Source organism: Bidens hawaiensis, unplaced genomic scaffold (genome assembly GCF_021521415.1).
Source record: "Bidens hawaiensis isolate Kalapana, Puna unplaced genomic scaffold, B.hawaiensis_p1.1 tig00023670_1, whole genome shotgun sequence".
Taxonomy (NCBI): Eukaryota; Viridiplantae; Streptophyta; class Magnoliopsida; order Asterales; family Asteraceae; genus Bidens; species Bidens hawaiensis.
The window spans coordinates 122,551-133,312 of NW_027493721.1; the positions used below are offsets into that span (position 1 = coordinate 122,551).

Consider the following 10,762-nt stretch of genomic DNA (forward strand, 5'->3'; position numbering starts at 1 on the left):
AATGTTTTGGATTTCTTCTGTATTCAAAAAGGAATACATCAGGAATTTAGTGCGCCTTATGTTCCTCAACATAATGGCGTGTCTGAACGAAAGAATTGGACGTTGATCAAAGCTTCTAGACCAATGCTTGCAGATTCCAAGCTTCCAGTCAACTCTGGAACGAAGCTGTGAACACTGCATGTTATACATTGAATCGCGTCCTAACTGTAAGAAGTTAAAGAAAGCAAGTTAGTAACTTCTGAATAATCGTAAGCCTAATCTAAAGTATTTGGAACCACTCGGGTGTCCATGTACGGTGCTGAAGAAAGATGCTGGGAAATTTGATGAAAAGGCATTTGAGTGTTACTTATTAGGGTATAACTCTCCTAAGAAGCGAATCTTCAATCTATCTTCGGGATGTGTAGAAGAATGGTATCACGTAGACTGTCAAAGCTACACTACACCTCTAGCTGGTACAGGTCCTGATTGGATATTCGACTATGATGGGTTATTTAATTCGTTTACACCAGTGGTTGAGGAGATACCTGAAGACTTTATTCGATCTTATTTGGAAGAACGATGTCTTCCTATTCCAAGTTCTTCGTCTGTTGATGTAAATGACACTCCTAACGTATCAGAGACATTGAATGATACTTCTAAATCTTCCGATGATGCTGATTTTGTTGATTCGTCTTCAATTCCATTGGATGAAGCTCAAGAAACAAATGAGCCAATTCTAATTGAAGATGTCTCATCATCTGTTTCTTTAGACACAACAGAGGAAAATATCACCAATCTTGGTGATAATGTATCTGTACCTGCGAATCCTTCGTTAAGGATTCACACTAATCATCCGCAGGAATAGATTATTGGGGATGTGAACGAAGGTGTTCGAACAAGACACCAGTTGGCTAATGTATGCGACGATGTGGTTAATTGTAACGTATCTCCTTCAGATGATCCGATTTTGTGTGCTTATGCGGATTTGCACTCAACAGGGATTCTGAACATTGCATGATACACTCGCTTTTTATCTCAGATAGAACTGACAAGTGTCATGACGGCACTCAAGGAACCGTCTTGGGTTGAAGCTATGCAGGATGAGCTGCAGCAGTTCGTAAGACTGGGTGTATGGGATCTTATTGACAAACCCGATCGAGTAAATAGAGCTATACCGACGAAATGGGTTTATAAATGCAAGAAAGACGACCCTGGGGTTATCGTGAGAAACAAGGCACGATTGGTCGTATTAGAATATAATCAACAAGAAGGCATTGACTACACTGAAGTGTATGCTCCGGTGGCACGACTGGAAGCAATACGCATATTTCTAGCCTATGTAGCATACAAGAACTTTAACGTTTATCAGATGGATGTTAAATCGGCGTTCTTGAATGGAGAAATTCATGCAAAAGTGTATGTGAATCAGCCTCCCGGTTTTGAGGATCCAGACTATCCTAAGCGTGTTTATCGTTTGAACAAGGCTCTATATGGTTTACACCAGGCCCCGAGAGCCTGGTACAGCACGTTGGCTGACCATTTGATTGATAGTGGGTTCAAGAGGGGAACTGTGAACTGTACCTTATTTTATAAGAACGTTGGTGAGGATCTACTCCTCGTCCAAATATATTTGGACGATATTATTTTTGGTTCGACGAACGACAACTTGTGCAAAGATTTCGAGACGATGATGCAAACCAAATTCGAGATGAGTTGGATGGGGGAGATGAGCTTCTTCTTGGGATTGCAAGTTCACCAGTCTGATTCTGGGATCTTTATCCATTAGAAAAAATACGTGAACGATGTCTTGAGCCGATTCAAGATATCTGCAGGAAAAATCCCTTCGACACCTCTTCTCGTAGGTCACAGTTTATCACCGGATGAATTAGAGGATACCGTTGATCCGACCTTGTATCGAGCCATGATTGGATCTCTTATGTATTTGACTGCATCACGGCTTGATATAATGTTTACTGTTTGTTTATGTGCCATGTACCAATCGAGTCCCCGAGTGACTCATCTGGCGGCAGTTAAGCGCATCTTACATTATCTGACGGGAAATCCAGACATCGGGTTGTGGTACCCCAAGGAAGATAAGTTTGATCTCACGGCTTATACTGATTCGGACTATGGGGGATGCAATATCAACTTCAAGTCTACAACAGCGGGTTGCCAATTCTTAGGAAACCGGCTTGTTTCCTGGCAGTGTAAGAAGCAGACAACGGTCTTAACTTCTACAGCCGAAGCGGAGTACGTGGCGGCCTCGAGTTTCTTTTCACAGGTTCTCTGGATCCAGCAGCATCTACGGGATTACGGTTTGAAGTTTCTTACTACTCCCATTTATATTGACAATTTAGCCGCTATATCAATAACCAAAAATCCGGTTCAACATTCCAAAACTAAACATATTGAAATCCATTATCACTTCATACATTGTTTTGAAAAGAAACTTATTGATATTGAAAAAAATCACACGGATTTTCAAAAGGCTGACCTTTATACCAAGGCGTTCGATAAAACACGTTTTCAATACTTACTTGGTATAAACGGTTTAAAAAGATTAACTGACATTCAATAGCTTGGTTGAATCATTTTATTTTCATTTTTTTTCTTATTTTGATTTTGTTTGTCGTTTTTAGGGGGAAAAAAATATAAAAATCTAAAAATATTGTGATTTTTGTTTGTACAAAAAAACTAAAAAATCCAAAAACATTCATATATTGAAAAAGTCAAAAACATTGAAAAAATGCTCCTCAAAATGAGTCTTGAAGCAAAAAGGAAAAATGATAGTACATTGGTCGTTTGATCCTAAGTCCACTAAAAAGTAAGTAATAAAAGACTGTGTGCTTAATTGCATTGATGTATTGGTAGGTCTTTTGACAAACAAGTACGGACTAGTAAGTGATATAAACATAAATTGCCAAATAAAAAGGGAGATTGGTTCTAGAAAAGGTCTTGATGATGATGGCAGAAATGTAATAATCCAGTCATACTCAAGCCTTCCAATCAATTTGAAAACAGTTTTAAGAAAAAGCTTCTAGTTGGTGGTTAACGCTTCAACGATGTATGGTCTCATGGCCTTAAATCCTGTATTGATGGGATGCTTTAGGGTTCCTGACTCCATTGGGTCTTTATGTGGTTTTACATCTGGTATTCATTTCGATGAATATTAAAATTGCTTGAAAAAGCGAACCCGCAGTGTAACTGCTTAAGTCTCTAAACTTGATCGCAAAAATGTACTTTATGTACAAAATGAATTACAGACTTGATCAAACCATGCTGTGACTCATACATTGTCCCCTTGCTCGCATCTTATTACCATTAAGAAACGGATCACAAGGGACACAATATCTGTAAACCGACAGATGAAATCGTGCATACTCATCCATGGGAATGGACCTTAGGGTATTGCTTGATAACGGAGGTATGTTTTGTAGTGGGGATTACGGACTATGATTGCTTAAAATCAATCATTTTACATCAAATTGATTCTAAGGTTTAAGTCAAGTGGGGGTGATTTGTAGAAAATCAAATTAAGCTTGAATCAAGATTTGAGCTAATCAATTCTGATGTTTGTACTTAATCGAACCAATTAAGAAATATCAACAAAAGTTCTGAAAAATTTGTTCGAAGATTTAAGTGGACAAACAATACCAATAATCGACTTAAAACCAATCATAATAAAAGCTGAAAATAAAACTGTGACGGATGGAAATTTTGATCAATATGATTCCCTGCTCGACTCACAAAAATATGTACTGCTTTGATAGATGTTAGTTGTTTACTGCTTTACATTTTCTGCATTTTTTTTTGGTTTAAAAATTTAAAAATCCAAAAATATTTTACTTTTTCTGCTTTATTTTCGATTTACCGAGCTAACGAATAATTCAAAACAAAAGGAAAAGGTTGTTACCCCAAATTTTAAGTTAATTCGTGCTTAATGTATTAAAGTAAAAATCCGTTTAAGTTAAACATTACCGATCTTTGATGGTTCGGGTATTTTATAGTATACAGTCCTAATTGATTTTAAATTGATTATTTAATTCATTTTCAAAACCCTAATTGGTTTTAAATGATTATTTAAATCATTAATGAGACATTCTCTCATTTGTTAAAGTAACTGGTGATTCGTTAATATGGTATTAACGAATGACATGCCATTCGTTATTTATTCATAACGAATGACCACATTCGTTATAGAAGACACATTCGCTTCCGCTGAGCATAACGAATGGAAGACATTCGTATATTCTAGGTTAACGAATGGATAATTAACGTATCATTCGTTAAGTATTAACAAATAAAGATCAGATTCGTTATATGTTTAACGAATAAGAATCTTTTTAAATTAACGATTGAGGACATTCGTTAGTTCAAAATTAACGAATAACCTCGATTCACGTGAAATAATTGAGGGTTTATAATCCCAAGGCAGACGAATGAATCGTCATTCGCCTGTTTACTATTACATCGTCTTCTATAAAGAAACTCTTGCAAATTTTACTTAGAAATCATTACCTGCATATTAGATCAATTGATTAACACCTTTGTATTCTACATGTATTGACGAGTTTGATGATATCAGTTTGAGGATATTACATCGGGTTTTTAGAGTTTAATTGATAAATTTGTTAACTGATTAAAAACCAAACAATTAACAACTCAAAAGAACTATCAATCTCGGTGATGATAGTAATTGATGATCATCATGTAATGTATTAAAATGGTTTTCGAGTTTGTTTAGTGAGTTTAATCGTGAAAATTGATAAGAAATCAAAGGGTTTATCAATGACATTCGTCGTCATTGACCTTAAATAGTCAAAATTATTTGTATTTTGACTTTTGAGAGTCAAATTTTAAGTTAAAAAAACAGATTCGTTATTCATTTAATGAATGATAAATCAGTTTCGTTATGAATTAACGAATGATTCTCTTATTCGCTAAGATATCGAATGATTTGTATAATTCATAACGAATAATTGTTTTAAGTATGAATGCTTAACGAATAAGCTGGTTCATTATCACTAACTAATATGTCTGATTTCTTATGCATAACTACATACGAATGGGACATTCGTTTAAATATAATAACGAATGAGAAGCTCGTTCGTTAATCAGTGGAATATTTTTGAATATTTTACTAATATTTTATTTTGTTAAAACAGAATGGCTGACGAGATCGAGAAAAGTGGAATAAAGAAGCAGAAACCAGTCACTTATCAACAAAAGAGAAGAAACGAAAACATGCTTTGGATGGTATGTTTAGGCAAGATGTAAAGCGTATGAACAAGATGATCGAGACCTTCCGATATCACAAGCAGGAGGAAGTCAGATTAGCAAAGGTTCGAGCATCAGCTTACCAAATTAAGAAGTACAAGAGTTCAAAAGATGTGAAGGGTGACTTGGGTGCTTGGCAGTATGATGCGGAGCTTAAAGTATATATCGTCAAGTGGGAGCATGGTATTTATTATTTCAAGCGTCCACACGATATTTTATTTATGCTAAGATGGGATGTGAGAACACTAGCCAACCGACCGTTTGTTAACCGAGGAAAAGATAAATGGGCTGAGTGGTTCTATGATCATCTGCAACATGAGACCAGATTTGGTTTCAAATTCTTCAAGCCTCAAGTTCCGACTCACAAATACATTGATGAGATTGATCCTCGCACTAGCTGGAGAAAAATAATTTTGCAGATTAAGCCGTCGAAGACTATGAAGAGGGCTCCAATGAAGATATTTCCTCAGAGTCTATTCACCATGTTCAACCGATGGTACTATGATAATAGGACGGGTGAAGCGGTAATTGTATTGGGTACCGGATCTAACACGAGTGTTATTCGTGTGATCGATCCGATGTGGCTTGTTAACTTATCGGAGTCTGATAACGACGCGTTATTTCAGAATCATATCCGATTTGCTAACGTAAGCGATTATGATCTTGCGATGCAGTTTCAGCTTGTTGTTCGAGTCTGTTATGTGTTCAAGATTCATAGTTGCAATGACTGGAAGACGAAGATGTTCCAGAAATAAAGTATAAAGAGCTCGAGACGAGGGGGAGTTTGTTGATACACGACTTGGTATTATATTACTTGATAATGTAAGGGGTATTTTGGTACATGTCTCGGTCTTTATTAGTTTATTATTATATTACTTGATAATGTAAGGGGTATTTTGGTAAATATCCCCATTCGCTCTAATGTAAAGCTATTCGTTACCCCGTAACGCCCCGTAACGAATAAGCCACATTTGTTAAGATGTAAGCCACATTTGTTAACCATGCTTAACGAATGTGACAACGAATGAAGGGCTATTCGTTAAGATAAATGTATCACGAATGAGTATGTTCATTCGTTAGTTTTAATGTAACGAATGACACATTCGTTAAGGGTTAAGTTAACGAATGTGTCATCGTCTATATATGGTGTAACGATTAACAGTAATGTAATCAGTTCTTATTTTATCACAATATCGCATCGTTACTCTGCCGGATTCTCCACTGAAACACACACTAATCGTATTCATACCATAATCGTATCATCAATGCAATGATTAACACGATGTCATCATTGATATAGATCCTAGTGCTCTCTCAAAAAGTTTCAGATCACTAACCAATTTACCTGAGATGAAGTTGTGTGTGGACCCACTATCAATCAGAATCATTACTTCAGTAGTGCCTAAAATACCCGGAAGTTTCATGGTGGTGATAGACGATTAACCAAATAACGCGTGAAGGCTGATTTTAGCCATTTTATCATTACAATTCTGCTCGTTTACTTTTGAATCTTCTCCCGTATCAGTCATCTCCAGGAGTTTAAAGGTCCCCGTCTTACAACGGTGTTCGGTGCTATATTTATCCCCACACCGATAGAATCCCCCCCTAAATGTACCGACCCTGTTTTTCCGAATCGGTGAAACGAACTTCTACTAGTTTATGGGTTGCAGAAGCGGGGGTTAAAGTGCTAGAGGCCGCCGTGGTCGAATCTGTCTTGACCGAAAAAGAAGAAGAATTCGGAATTTTCCCAGATTTAGTATGAATAACTTTAGATTCAAACTCAAGAGCTAGACTCATAACTTTGTAAACAGTTCTTGGTTTATGAATTCGGACATCGGTTTTGAGATCTTCCTTGAGGCCGTTCAGGCATATCGCTAAGAGGCAGTGCTTGGGCCAATTAGTCATGTGCGATGAACGTTTGGCAAATTCCAGTTGATATTTTGGCATAGTTCCAGTTTGTTTGATGCTACATAAATGCACGTCCGGGTTCTAGAACTCCGTAGGCCCAAAATTCTTTTGAAGGGCTCAGACCAGCTCGTCCCAAATGTTAATAGCTTGATCAACGGTAAGGCAGGAGTAGAAATCTATAGCATCACCCTCTAAATGCATAAATGCAACATCTACTTTTTCATCTTCAGGGATATTATAGTACCAAAAGTACTTCTCGGCTTTTAAAATCCACCCTCTTGGGTCCCCATTGCTGAAGGAAGGAAAATCGATCTTGTTATAGGGACAGTAATGGCGATGACTACGTCCCGACGAATATTCATCATCAAATCTGCTAGATCCCTCGCTGAATTTCCCCTTCTTGTCACGTGCTTTAAGAGTGGCAACTTCAGTTTGTAGGGATTCCATGGAGGCTGCAATGGATGCCAGTTGGACAGTCACAGGGTCAGGGATCGGTTGGTGTGGGTCTGAATTATTTCGGGTTCGAGGAGCCAATGTGTTTCCGATATTAATTGTGGAGATGGGAATTGACGGTTAGATTTAGAGGTGCAAAGATTTACGTGTTGTTCCCGGCAATGGAACCAATGTTAGAATCTAGAGTTAGACTTAAACAAACGATTCAATTACTAAAATGAAAATTCCCAATTCGAGAAGGAAAGGTCTCCAATTACAAGGTAAGAACCCTAATTTTGATAACATAAAAACATCGACAAAAACAAAGTACAGAAAAACAAATACTTAAACTAAACTAAGGTGTATGACTTGAAATCCCCACTCCTAACATCGTGGATTAACACCCCATCTCTTACAACTTCAAACATTTCCCTCCATCTAATTTCCCTCCATTCGGCTTCAGTCGGGTCTAGCACTGGGTTCGTATCACACACCCATATCCATTAAATAAAATAAAAGAACAATAAAATTTACACATTTTAAATAAATACCATAAAATTTTGAAAAGGTAAAATAATTAAGGAAAATTCTCAAAATATCCCATTTTCAGAGAGAGATTCCAAATATGTCACTTCAAAATTTAAATACCCCCTTTGTCCACTTACTAACTCGTCTTCGCCTCTACGTTAGAAAATCGAGACGACATGTTTCTTAACTCGCCGCCTCCCCGTCATATTAGCTCATAACCTGTTGCCTTCTCGCCATGTTAGCTCAAAACCCATCGTCTCCCCTCCATGTTAGCTCAAAACTCGTTGCTTCCCCGTTGTGTTAGGTAAAAAATTAAATCTAATATTAATATATCTTTTTATTCAAAAAATTATATCTAAACAAGTTACATATAAAATGATTTGATGGTATGCATGAGTTTTCTGAATAATATTATCATCCAAAATCCAATATACAAGAACTTAAAAACCAATAAACTTTAAAATATTTTTTAATTAAGTTTTGGATCCATGTTTTTAGTAAAGACAAGATAGATTTTTTTTAAGCTAACACAACTGGGAGACGACAAGTTTTGAGCTAATATGGAGGTGAGACGATATGTTTTGAGTTAACATGGCAGGGAGACGACGGACTATGAGCTAATATGGCGGGGAGGCGGCGAGTTAAGAACATGTTGTCTCGATTTTCTAACGTAGAGCTGAAGACGAGTTAGTAAAGGGACAAATGAAGAATTTGAATTTTGAAAGAACATATTTGGAATCACCATTTAAAAATGGGATACTTTGGGGATTTTCCCAAATAATTATCTCAAAGAGAGATGCTTTGATAATTAGAAAGGTGCAAATAGCAGGAGAGAGTATTTTTTTGTTAAGACATCCGTACATCTCTCCCTCCCTTTTAATTTCACTATAATCTCTCCACTTTGGTCTCATTCAACACAAATTTTTTTTGTCAAAATCATACCCTCATATATATCTCTCATCTCACATAAACACATTCTAGGCGTGTTGAATGCTGAAATTTTTGGTGTACTGTAGAAGTATATAGAGATAAACATACAAATATATATCCACATTTATACATGATGATGGTCAATCATGATCATGGAATGATGAATGTTGACTTTTCAAGGTCAAAAAGAGATCATTTTGGGAGAAATAATACACAAGAAGAAGAAGGTGTGATGCATGCAGTTGTGGATTTAAAAAACATGTCATTAGGCACTCTTCCTTTAACCTCAAATCTCAATTTAGGGATTGTTTATAAATTGGATATTTCCAAAAATAATCTTCAGGTACCATTTTATTTCATTTTGCAATTGTTTGTATTTATTGATAGGATTGTTTGGGAATTTGTTGGTTGCATTTTTTTTTCTAATAGCATTTCTTAATTGATAAAAGTGTAATTTATACATATATAGATGGATAACTTCTTTTATAATTTACTTGATATATTAAGCTATTTATTCTTGGTGTGGTAATAAAAAACTTTTTACTTATACACATGCATATGCATATGTATAAGTATGTGTATCATATGTATGTGTATGCATATGTATATGTATATATGTATACATATGTATAAAAAAGCTTTATACTTTATAATTATACACGTTTTTAAATACTCATATATTAATTTAATAATAAAAAATTGAATGGTATATCTCAGGTAATCCCAGAGTCACTAATAGCAAGACTTCTAAACATAGGAGTATTGGATGTGCATTCAAATCTACTAAGAACAATCCCCAAGTCAATTGGTTGCTTGTCAAAACTCAAGACCCTCAACATTTCTAGTAATCTTCTTCAATCTCTCCCAAAATCCATAAAGAATTGCAAAGCGCTAGAAGATTTAAATGTGAATTTCAATCAGTTAAGCAAACTACCAGATAATATTGGTTTTGAACTCATCAATCTAAAGAAGTTGTCGGTTAACTCAAACAGGCTAACGTTCCTCCCATCATCCACCTCTCACTTAACCAACCTCCGCCACCTTGACGCACGCCTCAACCACCTTGAATCTCTCCCTAAAGACCTTGGAAACTTGATCAACCTTGAGATCCTTAATATTAGTCAAAACTTTCGGTACCTTGACACTTTACCATATTCCTTAGGTCTCATGTCCTCTCTTGTTGAACTAGACATTGGTCACAACAATGTTACGGCCTTGCCAGACTCAATGGGTTGTTTGAAAAGACTCCGCAAGCTTCATCTAGAAGCCAACCCTTTGGTGTCTCCACCGCCCGAGGTGGTGGAGCTGGGGTTACATGTGATGAAAGAGTATCTCAATGAGAAGATGAAAAGGCAGAATTCTCCAAAGAAGACGTCTTGGATTAGAAAACTAAGGACATATGGCACATCTTCTCATAGGACTCAACAAAATTTGTCTTAAGGCGCATGGTATGTTCCCGCCTCAACAAATCTTCTCTTGGAAAAATATAATATGAGCCTCCTATCAGTACATTTCATCACTCGATATTCACATAAAGTTCGTTTTCTCAATGTAAATAAGACATGTTTCCTAAACTGGTTGTACATACGTACATTTTGCGTGGAGAATTAAGAAACCTTCCTCCTCTTCTAAATTTTCTTTTGTAATCATGAGAACATCATAGTCAAATCATGTACTTTTAATGATTTGCATACTGAATCATGTAATT

At 36.2% G+C, this 10,762-nt stretch overlaps 1 pseudogene; it reads left to right on the top strand.

Moving 5' to 3' along the window:
- The first annotated feature begins 9,184 nt into the window (after positions 1 to 9,184).
- On the top strand, positions 9,185 to 10,494 carry LOC143567874 (plant intracellular Ras-group-related LRR protein 8 pseudogene; annotated as a pseudogene).
- Positions 10,495 to 10,762: the final 268 nt, after the last annotated feature.